The sequence below is a fragment of the Syngnathus acus genome, chromosome 3, assembly GCF_901709675.1.
Source record: "Syngnathus acus chromosome 3, fSynAcu1.2, whole genome shotgun sequence".
NCBI lineage: Eukaryota > Metazoa > Chordata > Actinopteri > Syngnathiformes > Syngnathidae > Syngnathus > Syngnathus acus.
This window is the reverse complement of record NC_051089.1, coordinates 1089921-1113743: the sequence shown is the minus strand read 5'-3', so window position 1 is coordinate 1113743 and position 23823 is coordinate 1089921. Positions and strand designations below refer to the sequence as shown.

Below are 23823 nucleotides of genomic sequence, written 5' to 3'. Positions count from 1 at the left end.
GGGATGTGTGTTGGGAAAATTCTTATTCGGGCTTGTATTTGCACTCGTGTTGAATTCGATTTTAATGTAAAGTTGTTGAGTTCAAGAGTGTTGAGCTGCGCACCCTTTTACGCAGCCTGCTTGAAATACGACCACTAAAAATATTTATTATGTAGTTTAAAAACTAATGAGAAATAATAATTATAAAGAAAAAATACGAATCTATAGAGACAAGTAATTAACCATCTAGCGTTATTAACTGTCGTGACTACTCGTTTAAAAAAAGCAATGCTTGCATATAAAGGGGGAAAATATTTCTATTGGTTGAAATACAATAATGCCCAGTTTTTATTTCGTCAAAACGAGTTGTGGTTGCTGACTGTCCGTGTGTTTTGAGTGTGGACACTATTTTATGATACTGTACTTTATTTAAGCAACTCCAGCAGGGTGCGCTTCTCGTCAAGTTATGCTTATCTGACGTGCGTCTTGCGTAACGACACACGGGTCTCGAACTTTCCAGAGTTCCTTTTTTTAATGACACGCTCATTTACTTTAAATTTGCTATGGCAATATACAGATATGTTTTTAATGTATAGATAGACTATCAAAAACAATCGCACGAAATGAGGTCAGTTATAGTTGGGATTGACATACATAATGACCAATAAGATCGCGGCACTTTCCCGACCAATTGAAAAGCTTGTTCTATTGAAGCTCGTCTCCTCTTGACTGCTGGGTGCGCCCGGTTTACTTACCAGCCCTGCCCGATATATTTTCAACGACTGTCTTCTGTTGACCTAACACTTTGACGCTAATGCATCAAAAAATTAACATTTTATCTCATCATTTGTTTCCCGAATTTTGGAACCAACCTGTGAGATGCATACAAACTGTAACATGTGTACGAAAACGTGCAAATAACGTTTGATATGAGTGCAGTTTAACACTATCATAGTATTCTAAATTATGCACGCCCGCATATTTAACCGTGAATAGATACAAAATATGTAAATGAAAAATGCACGTCTTGGCTGAAAAGACATGTTTTTAATTAAAGAATGATCAAATGCGCACATTTAGAAATATGGTTCCTTTATTTAAAATGAGCTTTTCCAAACGTAAACACGTTTTCCAGAAACAATACATCGAACGCACCCGATGTCTGTTCTCCATTTTCTTTGATTGGCTCTTCGGTTGCAACAGTAGCGCGGGCTCCGGGCCTGAAACTCCGAGCCGTATCGGCCATGTTGGGGCATTCCTTGTACATCGACAAGAGGGGAGCGATCCTTTCCAGATCCAAAATGGAGGCAGTTTCATCGTGCGCGGAGGCGTTTTCGACCAATCACAGGGCGGCTTTCATTCCCCCAAGCGTTTCCGTCCTGCACCTCGAAGTCGAAGGCCGCTTGGAAAACGCTCGAATGGGTTCGCTGATGACTTTAACGAAACATTCCGTGCTATTTTGATGGGTTTTCTTCAGCCGATCAATTCCGCCGTTACACAAGTGGACTGATAAAGATTTGCACTCGGAGGTGAAGAAGAATTTGCTGGGTTGCAACCGTGTTTTTTGTGGATATTGGAGTCGTCTTTCCTCTGTCGTCTTCTTGTTGGTGTGTATGGTTTTAACAGGCTAGCGCTAGCCTCGTTTGCTGGGCTGGCTGCTTTTAGCTGCTCCTGCCGCCGCTGCCATGGTCCTTGCAAGTCAATGCGGATGTCTCCGAGACAGTTTGTGCTAAAACGAACTCGACAAATGGGAACATCTAGCATTGGCTGAACACACCGTGGCATGAAATAAAGATTCCGTTCCCACTTTGAAGGAAATCCCAAATTAGGTAAGTCGCACTTTCTTGGTTCACACGGTCAGCGCGGTATCAACAACAAACTGGCGATTGCTGTATTGTGTTGTAATCTGCTCTGTTGTGACTAGCAACAAATGTCGACTTCTAATGTCGCCGTTTGTTCATGTTTTGAGGACAAATGGCAGAAATGTATCCAATTTTAAGCCATCGTTATGATTTAATTTCTGTTTTTGGTAGGTGTATTTTAAATTGTTGAATTTATCGTGGTCTTTCTGGTTAATGACAGGCTGTTCTTTTTCCCAATAAAAACCGCCGTGAACTATCTCGATACGATTGCATTGTTGTGTAAACGTCGTTTTTTTGCATGCTCACAAGATTGTCTGAAATGGAAATATATCCCGTGCAGCAATATTCTGCAGTATTCGTTCAAGGTGGCACATTTCTTACAAGAATGTGGAGCGTGTTTTTGGCGTTCGTTGCTCTTGGCCTAAGCCAGGACCTCTTAACTGTTATTTTGTGTCACAGACGCACACTTTAAGCTTCCCTGTTCTCCATTTAGTTACTAAACGCGTAGAGCTTGCCATCAATGGAACGTGTCCACAAAGAAATATTCCAGCCCAAGTATACTGTGTACATAATAGTAAGACGTTGTAGTGTGTGTTTGAGGCTCTATCTGTCGTATTTGTGCAAGTGTTTAACGTGGAGGAGCTGGGTCGTGCGTGTTGAAATTTCATGTGAAGGAAAGGAAAGGAAAGGAAAGGAAAGGAAAGGAAAGGAGAGTCTCAACATGGTGGGCTTGTGGCTGAGCAGTCAAGCAAGCTCTCGTCTTTGGTGCAGGACCAATGGCGAGGAAAACACTGCAGTGCTGCTGCTGCCTCTGCTGCTGCTATTTTCCACCAAGATGGTCTGTGGGGCTCGTTGGCTTCATGGTGACTATGCTGACTCATTTTGCAGTGCCCTCAGCTGAATACTTTCAGTTTGTGCATCTGAGCTTCGATAGCCCCGATACACGCTAAAAATGGGTGTGTTCTTCAACAGATCTGGCATATCCTCCCATACTTGCTACGTTTGAAACCCGGGCAAGTGTTAGTATTGAGTTTCTTGCAAATTTCTGACTCCACCCCCAATGTTATTTGGAATAGCTTCTATCCTGCACATATTCAACTTTTGATCAGGTCTTATAGTTGCGGTTTGTGCGTGCTTTCAGATTTGGCGCATGGATCAAAGTCCACTGCAACTCGAGGGAGTCGAACCCACTTTTGTGTTTATTGTGGGCATTGCTTTGTTTTAATGAGCGTCCGGACCCAGTGTGCTTTTGGAACGGCACCGACAGGAAGGCTCTGCAGCGTGCCCTTAAAAGTGCTTCTCGTGAGCAAATGACGTCACGAGCTGTCAGCCACGCTGTGCACTATTTTTCTTTTGTAATCCTGCTCGCTTCAAAGTTGACACCGTGATATATACCTCCTGCCGCTTAACAAGTAAAATGCACATTTGCAGTGTTTTGCGGGAGTCGGAAGATTGTTCTTGACGATTCGCGTCTGAATGTCGATGTTTGTTACCCCGCTGGCCTGAGAACGAGCCGGAAAATTGCGTCTCGTTCATTCCAGCGCGATCGAAATCTCGCTGTTAGGACTTTGTGGTCACACCGTGATGCGCTTCCTTTTGACATCTTGCATTTTTGACTGTGGTGTTGAGAGCCGAGGCATGTCGCTACAACTTGTGCAACAACTCTGGCTGCTTTCCGTCCGCAGGCTCTCCCCTCCCCCCTGTGCTAAGCGTGTGGTCCTTTTGAGTAAACAAGTATAGCGACTCCTCTTTCGTAGCTCCGTCTGTGCTTCGGCGGCGCAAGTTGCCATGTTTCTTTCCGTTCTCAATCTCCGCAGACCCTCAAATGGATCTGGAACCCTTTTGTCATCTAGCCTACTATTCCGCTTCTCTCTCCTGTATGGTTGAAGTGAAACAGAGCAAAATGGCGGGCCTCAATCCTGTGGCTTCTCTCGGGACCGCAGAACATCATACTGGGCTTAAGGACGTCCCATTGGTGGACTCTGTTCTGAACCCATCTTTGGGTTGTGCCGGCATGCCGGTCCTCTGCTGGACCATCGCATATTTTCTCATAGCCAAGAGGATTTCACATCCAAAGGAAACGTTTGGCATGTTGCTGCTTCTCCAGAATGCTTTGCAGACTTGGCAGGGCATTTTGGGATTCTCAGCCTGGAAAGGGAAACATCAAGGTTACTTGTCGGGTTGCAGCTATCAAATCGTACGCGACTGTGATTTTACGACCGAAAATGTGATCGGATAGTGACAGTTTAATACAGTACAAAATGTACAGTTTTGTCTGATTTAATACCAATGATGAATATGCAAGAAAAAGTAACACATTTATTTCACTTGGCTCAGTGGTAGAGCACCCTAACTTTTGGACTCGGTTGCTAACACTGGTTAGCCGAGACGCTACGGCAGTGCGCGGTCAGCTTAGTCAAATTAGCCGTGGACAGGTTTGGTTGGTGGTCGATATAGTCGTGACTAGTCGATTAATCTTGGCAACCCTAATCCCAAACCCGTGTGTATCCCGTGGTTTGGCCTTTTGGTCATCCAATCAGCCCAAGCTACTGAGGACTTTGACTCCCTCGCCTGATCGCTGCCACGGCTTTAACAGACAGACCGCTCTGCGGAGCAGCCAAATGTCCGGTCAAGTTGCAAACATTTGCAAGGGTACAAAAATAAGATGGCGCCGGATGAGAATAGCCCTTAGCCTCTCTATTGTTGGCTATTCTGATCGCCGCTAGTCTTAAAAAATTAATGTCGGCCCTAGTTTGGAATGAGGATGACGGCGGCCAAAGTGAGCCTGCCCATTGTCTTTGGCAAAATGTAAAGTGCACATCATAAAAGCTGTTTGATACAACTCGCGCTCACATCGCAACGCTCGTGTCGCTTTACGACACTGAAAACGACACTTGCGGCTTTACGACACTGCCGCCGTCCGTCCGTCCGTGTGCGCGGGCGGCTGCCCGTCAAGCAACGACAAATGATTGAATGAAGTCAACAAACATGCGCAAGACTCCCGCCGATTCCTAATAGTCACAGGAAACGGAATGGTGAGTTGTCATTTTCGTCTCGCTCTCGCTTCTCCCTTCCTTTGCAAAAGCCTTTGTGGTGTTTATTTTTAAATTTGAAAAGAAAATTGAGCGACCAGCCCTCATACGTGCGTCTAACTGAAACGCCGCATCATATTGATCCTGAGAAAAAATGACCTAGTCTGACTTTATTGCTAAATATATGCACACGAGTGTTTGTGGTCATTTGATGTGGCTCTTCTCCACGTGACTAATCAATGTCGCAAGAATGCGTTCAACTATTGTTTTGACGCAGCGTGACTCAGTCGAATCGTCCGTATCCGACTTTCTCGTCTCTCCGGTACGATACACGCTGCAGCATTTTTCGAATCCCAGAATTGGTTCAAAACACGACGACGGCATGCAAAAACATGCGCCTGCACACCGGACCGGGCGTCTTGTGTCTTATCTGGAAGCCTACTTTGAAGGCTTCTTTTGAATTTGGGTCGAGACGGCAGAGTCTATGCCGGCCGGTTCCGGTAAACATTTGCGTACGTGGCTGTGTTAGCGCACAGATTGAATGCACAAAAATGAGCCTTTTAGACAAACGGGAAATCCCTCGTGTCATTTTGCAAGACGTACGACAAGTCTTAACCTTTTCCATCCTCAATAATGTCTTGTTGTGGAATGGCCAAAATATAATTGAAAAAAAAAAAATAGAAGGCAGCCCCTGCAGCTAGCTACAAACTGAGCAGGATGTTGCAGTGGGGCCGGGGGGGATGGTCCACTTGTTGTGGCCTGGGTGAATCTCAATCATCAAGGCCCTTTATTGGGGCTGGCCTTTTGATGGGCCAGCTGCAGCCATTCATCTGGCCATTTACATTGAAATGCAACAACAGGAAGGGGGAAGGAGAGCCTGGAGGAGGCGTTTGTGTGTGCTTGCTTGCTTGCTTGCTTGCGTCGTCTGCGCTCCTCGGATGCGAGGGAAATGCATTCCTAAATAGCAGAGAGAGGAGGTCCATCGCTTGGTGCTTCCACTTGCTCACATGTCTAGCCACCTATTTTGTTTCCCAGGCCCATTGTGGGGCAGTATACGTTAAGCATAACAAAGGATCTAAGCAGCCTTTTTGACCGCCGGTGCGTGCTTTTGCAGACGTCAGCTCTTTTCTGTCTTTACGGCCCGGCCTGGCCCGGCCCGGCCGGTGGCTATAAAGACCCCGTCCCGTGATTGGCGTCACTCTCCTACTTTAACAACACTCGCTCGTGCTGCTTTTTGCGGTTTGCAGTGTTATTTTCTAATGACGGACCATTTCCGTTTATGAAGCCGCTGTTGACTGGAGTCTCCAGCTTTTGTTCCCGTTTTGCTGTAGTAATAAATCTGGTATTGCAAAGGTGTAAGTTGCAGCCTTAACAAAAAAATAAATAAAAGGGGAGTTTGTCACTTTTATTTCTGGGATCAGGACAATTTCGAGACCTCCGGGCCAGCCAAGGGGACAGAGAAGATGACCGAACACAATCAGTATATGTCGCTGTAGATGCTGAAGTGTAAAAAAATGAATTATTTCTAAATGTTCATACATTGTCCTCCAAACGTTGTCAGGCAACACTTTGCTTTACCGTTGAATTTGTAACTCAGCCAATCAGAATGATCCCTGACAGGTAAACAACTTCACCTTATTCCTGCCACACCGGATCTTTCTCGCCGACCGCTCGGCACGTCGAGGCTTGTACAACTGCTCCCTTTCTGTGCTTGGAAAGCTTCCAAAAGATCTTGTATGTAAAAAAAAAAATGTTTTCGAAGAAGGCTGTGATAAGTAGTGACGAACGGTTTCCTGGAATTGCTGGTGGTTTTCCCAACGTGTAGAAGTTTTACATATGTTGTTATGTGCGTAGCTGTGTCAGTCACTCGGCGGTAAATCTTTTTGTAGAAACGGCAGCCAGCAGTCTGTTATGGGTTTCGAGCAGTTTTATGAAAATACGTACATTTTTCAGATCATGTTAATGATCAGGTTTTTGAGGAAACTGCTTGCTTGCTTGCTTGCTTGCTTGCCTGGGGTTTCTTTTGAGCAGATATAACAGGTCACGGGCAAATTTGTATTTCATAGACAGCAGTTGTGTACTGGTGGGACAAGACTGCAGGTTTTTTCCCCAAGCTGAAGATGGCTATTAATATAAAGTGCTCAAAGTTCCAAGTCAGGGAAGATGTCTTTATTTTTGAAGTTCTCATTTTTTGTCATGGGACTTTGATTCAAAGAAATGAGATATTTTTGCAAGGCTTCTGTTTTGATTCAAATGGCGCACTCGTGTTGGTAGGCCAACAAATGAATCAAACGTAGCTTGAATCAGAAAGGTTCGACGTTGCTGACGATTTCTTGTTTCGTTGAACGCAATCCACTTGAACGGTCTGAACGTTGGAGAGCTTTGACTCAAATCTTGTGGTTTCTGTTTTGATTCCAACGACACACGCGTCGCATGACTAGCCCAACAAATGAATCGGTCCTGACCTAGCTTGAATCAGAAAGGTTCGACGTTGCTGACGATTTCTTGTTTCGTTGAACGCAGTCCACTCGAACGGTCTGAACGTTGGAGAGCTTTGACTCGTCTGTGAATAAACATGCTGCGTCCTTCCTCCGCTAACCTTTATTTACAGCCTTTCTAGAAAGGACTATTTTGGTTAGTGCAGGTGTGGTAATGGCAGGCTTCACACGGTAGTTAAGTATACGCACACATATGCAAACATTTCCCCAAGAGCCATATCTGCTCTGTTTCATCATATCAGCCCGTGGTTGTCCCGCACAGATGTTTTGCGTGCGCTTCCTTTTGGTTTCGCTGGCTTACCTAGACGCCCGTTCATTCCCATTCCGGACCGGCCCTCCTCGGTTTTGCACATCCGAACAGTAGCCGAGGGTCGTCAGGAAGTTGCGTTTGCAGGAAGCCAAGGGCGTTGTACCTAACTGCCTCGTTTCCTCTTCAGACACAAATCATTTGAAATGATTGTAGCGCTCTGGCAGATTCTCTGTTTTTACGCATATGATCTACAATGCTTGGAATATGATTTGGATTTGTTTTAGGGGGTGCCGGGCCAAGGTTCCAAAAGGAACAAAATTGCTAAGCAACAGGTTTTTTTCCCTCACTTTAGTAGCACAGCTTTCAACAAGGTTAACAGTTGCAATCTGTATTTTAAAATCCATTTTGACACCAATAGTTTGCCTTGGACTGAAAATGAAAATATCGGTCATCGGCCTGCTTGACTACTAACAATAGACATTGGCCCTAAAGAACAGATCTTAATATCTGTAATTTAGACCCAATCCAGTTTTTTGTCGTGACCGACCACAAGCGTTTTCAATGAGCGTTGGGTTTAGTCTCTCGCATTTATTTCGCTCGGAACGATCGACAAACACGACAAAGGTAAACGAAGGACGTGATATGAAAGTTGATTTGTTCGATGTAGTTTCATGTGCGCCTCAGTCAAAACAAACAAGTGACGGCTTCTATCACATCTGCTGCAAGGTGTTTATCACTTCATCAGCTGATAACTGGCTGCTCTTTTTACACACGACTATCTTACATAATATTATTCATTCCATCTATCTATTGGAGCTGAATTCTGGATGTGGTTCAGAAAAGTGCGTGTTTTGTGGGTGGCTGTGTGTGCGGGTGAGAGCGAGTGAAAGGAGGAGAGGAAGCGACAGCTGGTCTGAGAAAGCCGTGCGCTGCTGCATGTTGCTCGATAAATCATCGACTACGTTTACATGCAGTCAATAACGCTTTCAAAATCCGAATATTAGCAATATTCGGGTTTTTAAAGTCCATGTAAATGCGCACGGAAAACACAGTGGCCTTTTTCCTGTTTTGAAATTCCGACAAAGGCCCTTTTGTAATCCAACTATACGAGAGCGAGGTGAGAAAAATTGAAGTACTTGCAGGAAGTACTTGTTTGATCAGAATGAATAATCGCTAGATTCCTCGAATACAATAATAATAATCGATAGCTGCACGGCTACTTGAAAGCAATGCTACTGTCACACAAACAGAGCCCCCGGCGACAAATCTCCACGGACTCTTTATCCATTTATGAAGACGTTTGCCTGTAAATAATGAATATTAGTGGGGCCTTGAGATATGATTTGCATGGAACGACTTCAAATCAACAGTGCTGCTGTTTAAAGGAGAATGGTGTTGATGTCTCAATCGTTAGCACGCCGCTATTTATTTTCGACTTCTTGCGTGCCGAGCGTGTTGGGATGTGCTTAGCTCCAACTTGCTACAATGAACTCTGGTGCGTCCAACGCGATTGGAAATGTCACGTCGGCGGCCATTCTGTGACGCATCAGCTCATGTGCATCTGGATAATGATTTCATATTTGTCCCTTGAGGGCTCCGGTTGGGGATGAGCGTCCTTGAGCCTGCACGCTGGTTTCTTTTTCAAGGAGGGATCCTCGCTTGGCGCCCCAATACCTCGATTGTGCAAAATCTGGCGTACTTTGCAGATCGAAGATGATGACGCACGGTGCACGCTTTACTTTTGATTTCTTGTGTTTGAAGACACCGCTTTGATTTTTTTTTTTTTTGAATGAGATGATATTTTTCTCCCCATCAGTCGTCCTATGAGCTTGTTACCTTGACAACGGCAGAACATTTTTATCAAGGGCTGCGCGTTCCTTCTCGTACGCCTCCATTCACGTCTCCGCCTTCATTAAATGTCGTCTTTCTACTTTTCTGGTTTATTGTTCAATGCTGTTTCTATCATCGTTGGTTTTTTTTGACTGCTTTCTCTGCTCGCCGCAATACGACCACATTAGTCCAAACAGGATCACTGACGCACCCCCCCCCCCCCCCCGAAAAATATTTGCTGCTTTGATTTCTTCTGTTAAGATACAGAACAAATGAGCAGTTGCCAGATCCAAATGATTCATCGCTTTTTATCGACTGCCATTCTCACCTTCTGCGCAAATGGACGCCTAATGCTGCATATATTTTTTTTCTTTTTTGAGAGCAGGAGAAGTGTGCAGTGGTTCCCGCCCGCTGAAGTCAGACCTCATCAATAATGTAGATGTTTTTGTACAAGAGATGTGTGGTGTGCCTGTCTTTTTCTGTAATCTTCCCCGGCCGCCAGTGTCGGCTTTCCACGTCGTCGTTTGTGCATTCAAGAGCAGATGACTAAATCTAATTAGCGGCCATATTACAATAAGATGGGATACCTGACGCTCGGACAAACTGGGGCTGTTGTGCGGAGCCGTCCATCCGTCGGTGCCTTCCAAATGGATCTTTTCTGCTTGGATTCACCAGCACGGACGGCAATGCAGAGAGATGTTTTTACCTTTATACACGCTTTGCGGCTTTGCTTGTGGTGACTGACAAAAAGTGCAAGCTTTTTTTTGCTCTTTTTTTTTGGTGGTCGCAAGTTGAACTTCCTTCCGAGAGGACGGAAATGATCCAAATTCCAGCAAAATATGCTTGATAACTTTAATATTCATCAAATTGGCCATTGCCCCATTGATGACGTTGCATCACCCACCGCGCGCGACCCAAAGTCGAGTTGGCAGCATGACTGAATGGTTTTCTCTGCTCAACTCTGCGTACACTGCAATTTTACAACTTTTAGAAATGTCATCAGAGTCGAAAACCGATTTGTTTTGCCTAGCTTGAAGCGCCACCAGTTTAAAGAACAGTTTGATCCCAGGAGCTTATTTAACATGACAGTTGACTGTTCTCGAGTTGTATTTTTCCAACGACCATACTGAACCATACAATGGGCTCGTATGATGCCATGCCACGGTGGCTTGTTAAGACCAATGAAAATAAATATCTTCAAAAGTTTAAAGCTGGTATGGTGTTTCATTTTGAAGCCTCTTTTTTTAGGGGGGGGTGCTCTGCGTTCCTTAGTTGGCCGACATCTCCTTTTGTCGTGGGGGACGGCCGTTGTGCTTCCTGGATGGATTATTACAATCCGTCAATCCTCAGCTTCCCGCTGGGAACCCACAACAGGTTCCACTCCAGTAAAAACACAATAGCCATCTATCATCCTCCGTGCCATGTAGGCCAGCCATCCCATTCAGGTCTGGCCCTAATCCTGCCCCCCCAACCTGCTACTCTGCCTTTCTACTCCGATGACTGTTTAACGATATTTGAAGTGACGGAAAGGTTTGTTTGTTTGTTTAGTTTTTTTACTTGTGTGTTTTGTAGAAATTCTCAACCGTTTCCTTCTACCTTGGAAATATCCATTTGCAGTATAGCGCTTTGTAAACGCTTTGTCGTTTCAAGCGGCGTTCACCTCAACTCGTGGCGAGAACAATTGTAGGCTCAAATGGACGAGGCAGCGCTGCACTGACTGGAATGTTAGCAGTTTAGCCCAACACTGGGCTTCTGTTAAATATGCTCCCATGTCCCGCCTCCTAAATCCCGATAAACCCGCGTTGCCATAGTTGGAAGGGAACGGGGAAAGCGTGGCTCTCCAGAAAATTTTGAAACACAAGCCTTGGCTTGCTCTTGTTGTTATTTTTCCTCCACACTCCACGTCGGATTGTGTCGTGCAAGTCCAACTCAGGTGTGTGTTGGGTGAAATGACCATAAAAATGTGAGGTGACTAAATCGCAGACTCAGCACTCGTTGGCGCATGCAAACAAAACATTGCTCATCATCATAAATATTTAACATGATATTCTTTTGGTCATTTTTGGGCTAATGTATGCACTTAGTGGTTCATTTCCGTTTTTGGGCTGTGTCGTGCGTGATTGCTGCTCGACACGATCTGCTAATTTGCTGTTGGAGACAACTTGTGTCGTGATTTGGCGTTGTACAAATAACATTGAGTGCTGAGTGAGATGGGCGAGATTGCATATTGCCCAAGGCTTTGTTTGCTTTACCTCATTAATCACGCTTTCTTTTTTCCCCTCTCTCTTTTTGTCATGTTTCAGGCACTGTGGACACCCCAAGATTCTCTGGTGCTTCTCTTTTTGGATTTTAGCGCGCTGACATTTTCTTCTCCCACAACCATGGAATCGGTATGTTGACAAGCAACTTCTTTTTCCAAAGTTTTAGACATGTGGATTTAAGATAGGAGACTTTCTTTTGGTTGATTTTCCCTCAAAAGCACTTCATGTTTATATTTATGTCGTTATTATTTTTTTATTTTGCAAGACTCACACTACCACTTATGTGAATTTAAAATTGTCCCAATTCACCAACAAGTCTTTCACATATGGGTCGCAATCTATGCGACCAGTCGCAACCGCAAGGCCCGTCCGGTGTGAATGTCGTGTTTGCCATTCCGATGTTTTTTTTTTTTGCTATAAATCAGCCCTCAACAAAGTGAAAAGTGGATGGGATTGTGCTACTGAGAAAGTAGCGAGCTTGGAAAGTTTTGCGGTCACGGCGGCGTCCCGTGAGCTCGCTACTGGGGCCGGTCGCATGCCGTCATGTGTTATTTTCATTCAATCTTGTCTTTTGAGGAGCTATCATTTCTGTGCCGCAGTTCCCTTTTTATCGGCCGCCAAAATGCAGCCCGCTTATCAGCCGCTGCCGGTTCTCATGACAGTTTGTCGCAGGATGGCGAAGGAATGTAAACTCTCGGCGGCGTGGCGGTCGGCCGTGTCTCGGCATGCTAACCCGCGTCCGCAGCGCCATTGTATTTTGTATGACACCATCGCAGACAGTTTTGCAGTTTATTTGGGGAAGACAAATCTTCTGCATTTATTTACGTGCTGCAAGACGTTTCCCCTGAAAGCACATTAGCGCCGTCGGAATGTCTGCATTAAGATCAGAGCTTAGTGCCCGCTGAACTTGTGCCTTGCTGTCCGTTGTCAGAGGTCGTGTGGGTGCGAAAGAAAAATAGGTCACTCGCTCGCTACTGCACGACGAGCTCGCGTTGCAACCAAATAAATCCCTTCCAGGCTACCAGATGTATTTCACACACTAATCACCCCATCGGCCATGAGCGTCGTTTTCTGTCGAAATCAACTTTTAAGGTTGCACATTGTCAGAATATATCTGAATAAAATAAATTGCTGGACAGACCGTGACACCAGCAGCTTCTCTCTTTGCATACTGTACATCATCTCTCGTCATTCTCGTCGACATTGCAGCAGAAAGCGCTCCTTTGCTTCTGCTTCTGTTTACCTCCCTGAGCTGCCTATATCTGCTTACTGTCAGTGGAAACCAAGGAAACTGATCACAAAGCTTATTATGGGTGCCAGGAGTGGAATACACACTGTGCCTGTGGGCACGCAGGCACAGACACACACATGCAGGGCCATGCGCCACCCTCCTCCATCTCCTCATGTGATGCCAGTCACATGGTTTCCAGGCAAGCAGCTCAGTAAATCAGAGTCGGCCTTTATTTTTAACTGCTTTAAATCCTCCACCTGGGCTGCAACCATTGTAGGCGTCTGTTGATTTTTGTTTTGGTCCCCCCCCCTCCTGTCTTGAGAATAACCTGGTAAAGCGAATTGGAGATCAATGTTTGTGCTTCTCCCTACCTAGATTTGGATGGATGAATTTGGCCTTTTCATTTTGCAAATGTATTAGTCACACTGTGATCCAAAGTATTCTGCACTTGCTGTTTGAGATTCGACTGGCAGACTCGCGGTTACTTCTCAACAATTCTGTTGGCTTCAAGCAGCCAAGTGCTCCAAGACTGAACTTCTTGTAATCTCACCATCTTCCCTCGTTTGCTCTTTGTACCCCCCCCCCCCCCCTTGGATCTTGCCCCAAATGGGCCTTGTTCCTCACTGGGGATTAGCGTGTGTAACACAAAAGTGGGCCCTGCCTGTCACGTTACATAACTCGCCCCGGGAAGAGCCACTCGGTTTTGCCCGGTCGGAGAGACCACTATAGAGGCTTTGTTTTCCCCACCTTGCCTTCTTCCTCCTCTCTCGGACTCGTCGTCCTCCCCTTCGGGCAGACTGCGCAGTTGGACTGTATAGAAGGAGTCTGTTTTCAGGAAACAGACCAGCCACTGTGGCGCTGAGTGGAAGAGTGCTAATAGCAACTAGCATTACGGGGCGCTTACATCTCAGGCTGCGGAATTCAAGGTCTACTCGGGGTCAAGGAAAGATCGGAAGTTCTGCTTTAGTGTAGCTTTCATTTCTGGGGCGATGGACCCTAGCGTTGAGCAAAAGGTTTGCTTCATAATATTGTGCTTTTGTGTGGTTTGCCTTCAGCCGCACTATTTTCTGGCAGGCCACAACACCAAACACTTTGGTTCTGGTGACTAATTTTAGCGCTGCGAGGCCCTTCTCCAAGGTGGGATGGATAAGATAACATATCCCTGGCTCTTTGCAGTTTGGTTTTGCCTATTCTGGAAGTGTCCACACGTAGACCTATCCCAAAATGGATTTGACAACATTGTTGGTAGACTTCGTTTCAAGAAAAAGCCACAGCGGTCACTGACAGAAGTCGGTCGGGATGGATGTGATTGGGATTTGCCAAAATGCAAATTGACATGCCACAAAGTATCAGGGAGAATGTCTTTTTGGCAAATGAGACAAAAGTGGAGTTTTTGGGCAAGTCACTTCATCTCAGCTCCCAGAAGCAAGAATTTGCATGTTTTTGTTTGATGGAGGCCCGTTTTCGCTTAGCCATCACAGGGTGTGTTGAGTCTGTGCCGGGAATACATTTTACAAGTCTTGAATACAACTTGTGTGGAACCCAGTCACTTTCCAGCATAGCGGTGAAAATAACTAGCGCTAGCTTGCGGAGGGCATTTTCTTCTAATCTTCCGGTGTGTCTTAAAAGCTTGCAAGAGGCTATTAAAGTTGAGCACGGGCGGCAGACGAGATACCGTACGACCGACCTATGATCTGCACTTTCTTGTCATAAAGGCTTCTTGTCTGATTTGCTTATGTCTGAAAGGAATCCGCTTTGAAGGAACTTGGAAAAACATTTTCCACCGTCATTGACTCGCATTCACAAATGAGCAATATGATAACATTGCAGGTCTTACGTGTCATATTTTGGCCTTGTCCGGCCGGTCCTTCTCATGACCCCTTTGGAACCACCGAGTTGTGACCCTGGTTTCAAGTGGCCTTGCCCCCGTTAGAAAGCCAACACCTCTCCCGGGAGAAACTGACCTTGTTGTCTTGTCACGTTGTAAATCTGCACAGCCTTCTCGCTTTGTGATATTAGCAGATTCGACAAGTACCGACTTATTTAAATGCGTCGCGTAAAGATTCCCAGAAACCTTCCGATTGAATCTTCTGTCTGCCTCTTTTTATTCAAATTTTGCATTTTCATGTAAACGTTCTCCTCCTGTGTAAGGAGATCAATTGAACAAATAACATGAATGCCGTCCCTTAAGACAAGCGAAATGTAATTGAAAACAAAGATTAGTTTGAGACCTCTCATTGTGTAGATGTCACTACTCAGCATTGTAGGCTTCAAAAATCTAGCTAGCTGAAGTCTCATATGTCTGATCAAGGCTTTGGAGGAGGACTCGCAATGTGGACGTTTGTTTGCGCAAGTCCTGTAAGCGCTGCGTGCCAAATAACAATTGCTCAAGAAAGCGAGCCGTGTTCGGGCAATGTGGGCTACCAGAGTCTTTTTGAAAACTGTCGAAGAATTCAGTTGTCTGAGTCAGAAACAATTTTCATCAAAGCTATCTTTATCCAAAACATTCTAAAATGTCATGCTTCTGAGCCTTCTTTTTGTTGTTGTCGGGAATGCGTTGCATCAGGCTGTAGCAGGCTTAAGAGCTGGACAGGGGCCAGCACTCAGAACAGGAAGCAGATGGAGCCATTTGGGCTTAACCCTTCCCACGCCACCTTATCCTCTCGGCCCCCCTCCTCCAACCTGCAGGCCACTTTGCAGAATAGAAGGAAGGCCGGCCGGCCGGCCGGGTAGGCTGCGTTTGGGGGATGGTCGACGCATCGGGCAGAAAGAGAAAGGGGACGAGGTTGTGGAACAATACTCTTGCATCAAAACGCTGGCCCGGAAGTGCAAAACAACAGCAAATAACCAGACATGATGGCAAATGAAAAATAGCAATTGGCTAATCACGGCAACTACACAATAGCATGTTTCAAAATGCTAAATAAAAAACACAACAGTCAGCGACTAACAAAAAAACGACAGCAAATAACTAAACACAACAGTACGCCCAAAAACACAGCACATAATTTTACATCCTACAATATACCGTAATTTTCGGACTATAAGTCGCACCGGAGTATAAGTCGCACCAGCCATAAAATGCCCAGAAATGTGAAAAAAAACATATATAAGTCGCTCCGGAGTATAAGTCGCATTTTGGGGGGCAATTTATTCGACAAAATCCAACACCAAGAACAGACATGAACGAGCAACAACAGGCTAAACGATACGGTATGCTAACGTGACAAACACAAACGAGGAGCTGAGAACGGGCCTGACGTAACATTCAGTTATTTAAAAAAACCTATTACATAAATAACACGTTTATAAAACCATCTGTGTCACTCCAATTCATTAAATCCATCGATCGTCCTTTGTCAACAATGCCGTGTGCCGCGCCGCAGTTCAAATTATTCCACAGGCCCATACAACGATATATATATAAACTATATTTTAAATAACTATCACATAAACAACAATATTATCATACCATTTGTGTCACTCCAAATCATTAAATCCATCGATCAAATTTCTCGTCCTTTGTCATCCTGGTGACAGAGGACATGTCCAGAGGATATAGGCGCTTTAAAGTGTTAATTACTTTATTTGATTTTTTCTCTCTATTTTTCATGTTTTGAATATGTTCAAGATAAAGATATCAAAGCATGTGAAATGATCAACTATACTAAAAATAACATGTGAAGTGGTCAACTATACTTGTAAGTAAGTGATGTGTTAATGATCAAGTAAACATTTGTGAAAAAAACATATATAAGTCGCTCCTGAGTATAAGTCGCCCCCCCACCCAAACTATGAAAAAAAACCGCGACTTATAGTCCGAAAATTACGGTATATTGATGGCGACTAGGTTCTTGAGCTCCCAGTAAGTGTAGCAACAGTATATTTCTTTTGCGTGCAGTGCATTGAACCATTTTAATTTCATTTTGACTTCATAACATGGAGACAACCTCCACGCTTGATGCTCTCAGTTGAAGTCAGAAACATTTTATACCGAGTATGTTGAGCACAGTACGGAGCTTCAAATAGACGAGCGAGAGAATTCAGGGTTAGTCGATGCCATTCCACCCAATCCGACTCGCAACATCTGTGATGCGGTAGTTGATCAAACCCCGATAGCGCTTTCATGCCTCGTGTCCTTAAATTTGTCTCCAAGTTCTCGAGCCCTGTGAGTTAGCTTCATTATTCAACATTTGCTCCAGTTGTGGAGGGTTATATTTAGAATTGTTGTTGGGGAAACCAAAACACATTTTCAGAAGCATTTCAGAGCATCTCATCACGAAACTAACAGTCTTGATGATGTTGTACTTGAGCTCAGGAACATTCAGATCTCCAGAGGTGGCCTTGTAGCCTTGAAAGTCTTTTCCGCAATTTGGGTTTTCATTTTTTGCTCTGTGTTGTCTAGTCCCTGGCCCATTCTCGTAAACTACTCGAAGGTTCTGTCTGCAATTCGAATTTCGGTGTGTGTTTTCCAGCAGTCGCAGCAGGCGATGGAGATCAGCCAAGTTGTGGGAATCAGGCAGTTATGTCATACACCAATGTTTTTGTTAGCCCCGCTAAGCTCCACTTTGACCGCAGAGACGCCCCCTTTTCTTTTTTTTTTCAACCAACCAACAGAGATGATCACTGTGACCTTGCTGATTTTACCTATTTTCACCATTGGCAGCTTGCCACTGCTGTAGCCAGCCAGCCAGCCAGCCGGCCGGCTGGAAATAAATACGCATCTTCACATTGTGGACACAGTCAGAGTTTTCAGACAAATTCAGAGAGTCTGCCTCTTTACCATCACCATCAAATTGGCAATCATCCACACAGTCTGTTGAAGGTGCCACATTCCATTTTGCTATCAAAAAAAATTAATCTAGCAAAATATATTTCAAATCTGTCTGCATTTTGTGTTAATTGTTCAAATGTACTCAGTCAACTCGTGTTGTATTTTGCTGACTGACTAGCCGGCATCCGTTCCACACAAACAGTAAAGAAAACAAAACTGAAACAATCAAATATCTTAGTCGATCAAATATTGCGTTTTAATAAAGGTGCAAGCGGCTGGCTTGTGCATGTTCCCGCTCTTCTTCTGTCCAGATGAACACATTAGGCGAGAGCATGCAAACAAACAGTCGCGAGGAACTACACACTTAAAAATGCTGGGTAAATCAAATTTGGGCCGACCCAACATCCTGGGTTGGTACAATTTTAAGCCCAGCCGTTTTAAGGGCCGTCCGTCCCAATGTGATATTGAGATTTAATTGGAGCAGCCTTTGGTAGGGTGGTCGTCTCCCCAACCTTAAGGTCGCGGGTTCAATCCCTAACTCTGGTGACATGGTCCAAGTGTCCTTGAGCAAGACACCGAACCTCAATACGCTCCCAGTAGCGCCGTTGTATCGCTGTTCGTACAAGGCCATCGCAACTTGACTCACGGTGGGCGGACTTTTTCAAAAAAGGTTCAACGTCAGACCTCGCCGCTCAAAACATTCAACGCTCAGCGGGTCAGAAAGCAAGCAGCCCTCGCTGGTGCTTCGCAGCCCTCGCCGGTGCTTCGCAGCCCTCGCCGGTGCTTCGCAGCCCTCGCTGGTGCTTCGCAGCCCTCGCCGGTGCTTCGCAGCCCTCGCCGGTGCTTCGCAGCCCTCGCCGGTGCTTCGCAGCCCTCGCCGGTGCTTCGCAGCCCTCGCCGCAGCCCTCGCCGCAGCCCTCGCCGGTGCTTCGCAGCCCTCGCCGGTGCTTCGCAGCCTTTGCTAATCTGTGGAAACGCCAGCCTGAATAAATGCTCGCACGCTGGTGGATTATCTTGCCAGGATGTTATTTTGCACAGGAAGGATGTTTGAAATGCCAGTCACCAACACACAACACCCTCCCCCGGCTTCTCTCCCACACACGCAACGCAGTCCTTTATAATCTGCCGTTGAGCTGCATCGGGCGAGTGCATCTTAGTAACGCCGAGCTCGGCAGCCTCGGGTTCTGCAAGTGTGCGCACGCACGCACGGCACGCAGTGTGGCAAAACATGGCCGCCTTATTCAGATTCCCCAATGTGTACCTCTGTCTTCATCAATGGTCTTCACTCCTTTAGCGCTCTTTTGAGATGTCGAAGGAGCCGGGGGAGCGAGATGAGGCAGGCGGCGAGGGAGTAGAAGCTCAGCCCGGGCATTGACAGAGTAGTAAGAACCCAGCAGGGGAGTGAGCGGCTAAATATAGCGCCTGTAGTGGAGTCTTGGTGATGTCACAGGCCAGAGAAGAGAAGAGAGGAGAGGAAAGGCGGAGAAGGGCTGGAGGCTCCTCTTACAGGTGACTGCTTAAGAAGCCTCCCATTCTGACGTTCTTCTTTTGCTGTAGTCATGACCCGACATTTGGAGTACCTTTTCAAATTCCATGAGAACCCCGGCCGGCAGTTCAACGAAAAGTAGAGTGATGGTGATTTCAAAGGAAAAGTAAGTGGAGCATTTGTTGTCTGAAGTGACATGACACCAAGACAGAAATGGAAATGTCAACCCTTGCCCACTTTCCAGCCGCAGAAGTCATATCTTGCCCAATATGCTCGTCTGGCTTTGGGATTTCCAAAACGACGGCGAGGCTCAGAAGCTTAAGATGCAGATTTGAAACTGCGTTCCCAATTTGTCAAGCAGGTTGTTTTGGTGACCCCGCCATCATTCCGACCGACCGTGACGCTCGCTCGCTGGCTGGCTGGCTGGCTCGCTCTTCTGCCGTTCCGCTATGTGTCTATGAATATCTAAAAGCGATGCTTGCACGATGAGGAAATGCGGACGAGCTTGCCGCATTAAGATTTACGAGCATGCACACGCATGCATTCGCTCGACTCTTTAGCGTTCCCCGTGCCAGTACCGCAGTCCTCGTGCGCAGACAATTGATTCGGTCTGCTCTGAGCGAATACATTGGGTGCTACTTAACGGATTGATATATCATTTTGCACATGCACTTTCAGAGTGAGGAACCAGCACAGACATTTTTGACTTTTATTGCTGTGGGGGCGCAAAGCCTCCAAGGGTCTTGTTGTCCTATTGATGCTTGAGCCGGCCCGATTCTTGGATACAGAATTCTGGAAGGCTGGGAAATCATCCATTGTGTCGATTATTTTGCCGGAGACTCGATGAGTGACATTCAAAACACCTTTTAATATCCAATGCTGTTCTTTAAAAACATGACATTTCAAATGAATGGATTTGACACAGTTACTGGCTTGGCTTGATTCTCACAAATAATTTGATTAGTTGTCGATTCGTTGTTGCACTGCTGCTAATATGACTTCCGCCACTTTATTACCGTGACTGTTTTATACAGTGCTACTTTTACTACAGTACTGAAAGCGCTTAAAATATTCCGCGAAGCCTTGGTTTTGTTCAACCCACAAAGTCTAGTTTGCTGCAAATGGAAATTCCCACGATTAAGCTTGACTTGCCACCGAAAACAAGTGGACCTATCCATTTGCACTCAATCGTCTTTCGTTCCAATTGTGGAATCTACGATGCAATGGCGGTACAACGGCACAGATGTTTAATCCAACCGCGCAGATGTTTAATCCAAGCAAAATGCCTGCGCAGATCGCAAGATCTTTCACAACGTGAATCAACTTTGCCTGTACCAAGTGAGTTCCAGCCCACCGCTGCCAATATAACAGCATGTTATGTGTGTGTGTGTTGTTCAAAAATATGGATACCTTAATATTCATAATTTTGCTTGTCGATGTGACCAAAAATAGTCTCTTTGGCCGTCCGAATGGTTGCACGATATTTCATGTTCGTGCGGTCAATGAATGGGGCTGTCGTAGCTAGCAACTTGTCAAATATATCCGGATACATCCTGGAGAAATTTGTCAAGTCTTTATTTTTTATTTTTACGCTTGTCCTATTTCAACAATTCGGAAGCCGTTATTTTGCATTTTTTTCCATTCGGGAGTACGTGCGTCGTCCCCCAGTTACACTGGTGAAAAAATGTGGCCCGCTCCAGTATTTGCCCATCCCTTGTTCCCTAAGTCACTCAAATATTAAATGTGTACTAGACAAATAGACATGTCGGGAACAAGCACCTATAAGGAAACGTTAATGGGCAAACATTAACGAAACAAAAGCGGAGCATATCAGGGAAAAGAAAGAGGTGAGAGTGTAAGAGTGGAGGAAGTCGGCCATGTGATAGTACAAAAGTGGCGTGTCTGCTGATGAGTAAGCTCACACCCGACCGAGCTGGAATGAAAAAAGCCTTTGTGTTGGTAAGAAGAGCGCTGGCAGCAGCCCAGCGCCTCCGACGAGCGCAGGATTAGGCTCGGACAATCGGGAGCGCCGGATCAAAACAAGGGCTCGGAACACCGGGGTCATTCTGCTTGCTAGGATACCATCTGCCCCGCCGGGGGAGGGGAGAGCTCGCCCAATGAACGGGGGAGGGGCGGACCGGCGCTCGACCGCGGCTGAGCCCGGCTCGGCCTCGCTCAATCGCGGCGTTTTCTAAATTGAGCTAGCCGAGAAAACTTCGCGTCATCTCTGCCGTCGGTGCTTGTGTTTCCTGATCGCTCCTCTAGTTGGGAAACATTGCACGCATGATCACCCTGCCTCTCCGTAATTTTGTCTAGGACATGACGACGGCGCTTGTGGTTGATTTTGACGAAACCGTTTCTGCCGCCCTCTCCGGATTATTTTTGCACCATTTGTCCAAGCCCAAGGACCCTTCCACTCACACAGGCAGCACTTGGATATGAGCTGACAGTCCATTTGGTCCAGTCCCCATCGCACCCCTTTGTGTTTTCATGAATCGAATGTGTCCACCGGAGGGAGAGGATGAGGGGAGAGTGGGCGGGGTTTACGCTTTGCCGCTAGCCTCTATGTGAACTCCGCCTGCAGCATGGACAAACCTGCATACCCCTGAGTTGTTTTTTTTTTTTCCTCTCTCCCCCAGTTTGATGCCTTTTGCTTGAAACATGAGCAAAAAGCTCATTTTGGCCGCCGCTGTTTGTGAGCGTGGGTGTTTGGTGTGAGAGGTGAGGGCAGTTTGGTGGCGGGATGAAAAGAAAAAAGAAGCAAAAGAGGCTTGCCAAGACTGATGTCATGTGAAACATTAGCCACGCTCCATGTGAACGCTTGTGCGCACATATGCGCAAGTTAAGTGCGTGCGTGCGTGTGCATTAGCAGCCGGGGCCGACCTGCCTGCTCTCATCAATAATTCACCAGTCCCCCTCCCCCAGCTGTCTCATCTGTTCTTCCACTTTCTCCCACCACCCAACCTCCTCCTTTGCCACGCCCTTTGTTAGGACTCCAGCATCAAATCATCTGCAACCCCCCTCTCATGATTTCTTCAAATGCCTGCATGGGTGTTTCCTCTTCAGCAAGAAAAAGATGCTCACTTGGCTGTTTTGGCAGAGCTCCCGTGACTGCATTAATTGGCGTTGATGCACAAAAACAAAAAAGAAGGGAGCTCCAAAGTCCCGAAGTGAAAGCAGCGACAACCTGACTACTGCCCCAATTACCGTAGGTTGACCTTGCTGTGCGACCACTTCACCTTCTCTTTTGCTTGCCACTAGATTGTATTTCTTCTCCAACTCTCCTGCAATGTCAGTGGAGGTGGAGCAATTTTGGAAGCCGCCCACTCCACACCATTTGGTTCAATTGTTTTGGTTTGGTCAGCATGTGTCCATTTATTTATTTTTATTCTCTATCTTTTTCTGGGAGCAAAGCCAAGATGGCAGCATCCACGAATTATGAAACATCTGAGTCTATGTGATCCTATTTAATAAATTGAGCTCTTGTTTAACCCTGACAATACCGTTCAATGTATTTATCACATTTTCTTTTCATGAATTGTTCTACCATTTTCTAACCAAGCGCAGATTTCACACAACATAAATGTAGTTCCCATTAAACCCCAACATTTTATTTGCAATCAAATATTACTAGTCGCGAATCTAATAAATAGATTTTTTGTTTTTGCACGTCACTAGTAAACGCCACAGGGAACCGAAAGTCACGCTAGTCATGCTCGTAGTTAATAATAATGCTGTGCTTGTATCATTTCCATTTGGACCCGACATCATTGATTTTGCATGCGTGCCCAAGCGTCACCACAGTGAGTTGCTTGCGTGATGTGTTTAAATCTTAATAGCCTCTTTCCCGTTGTGTGCTAATCCTGCCTGAAGTCTGAAGTCCAAGCTTTTTGCATGTTTACATTTACTCCGTACTAATGCAGTCAGTCAGCAAAACCAGAGCCTGGTTTCCATTTTCTCCCAAAATGTTGGTGTATATTCTCCCTGGCGTTTGCTTGACTTGTGTCGTGTTGTGGAGCAACGGTCGGGATTTTGTGCAGCCATACATCCAATCTTGAGAAGTTGCCTTTTCTCCCTCACAGCCTTGCAGAATGAAGGTGCTTGCTTGTAAAGCCAAGTAAAGGCTGATATGCGGAAGAACTCTCTTGTAGCCCCACCCCCCTCTCTTTCTTTCTCTCTCTCACTTACACACACACACACACACACACACACACTCCACACTGCCTATGTAGGTCAACATGACTCACTCCTTTCTGCTTCAAAAGCCTGCTCAGTTAGTTTCCCTATCTGGAGCCCTTTCACATTCAATGGGCTGGCAGTACAGTTGATGTGTTTTTTGTTTTGTTTTTGTGGTGTTGTTTTTTTTGCCATAAAGCAAATATTTCACCTGCTTGGCTGTACTTAGAAATTGCAGAGAGACATTTTGCAATCCTGCCTTGTTGGTGCAGCAAGCGGGTTTGGTATTGCTTCTGAGAAAACTGGGCCTATTTTGGCTTTTCATTAGACAGAAAGTTCAATTTGCTCCAATTATTCTTTTTTTTTAGTCCTGTTTAGAAATTCTTGCAGGTATATTAGTATAAAATTTGTGATGAGAATCAACCAAGGGGAAAAAATGCTTGA

At 45.7% G+C, this 23823-nt stretch overlaps 1 protein-coding gene across 2 annotated transcripts in view; it reads left to right on the top strand.

Annotated features, from left to right (window-relative positions):
• The first annotated feature begins 1340 nt into the window (after positions 1-1340).
• ankrd11 (ankyrin repeat domain 11) overlaps positions 1341-23823 on the top strand; it is a 46536-nt gene continuing 24053 nt past the window's right edge. For both annotated transcript variants that reach the window (XM_037248137.1, XM_037248135.1), the window contains exons 1-2: positions 1341-1808; positions 11755-11841. The gene's annotated coding sequence lies outside the window, so the exon portion shown is untranslated. The remainder of the gene's footprint in view (positions 1809-11754; positions 11842-23823) is intronic.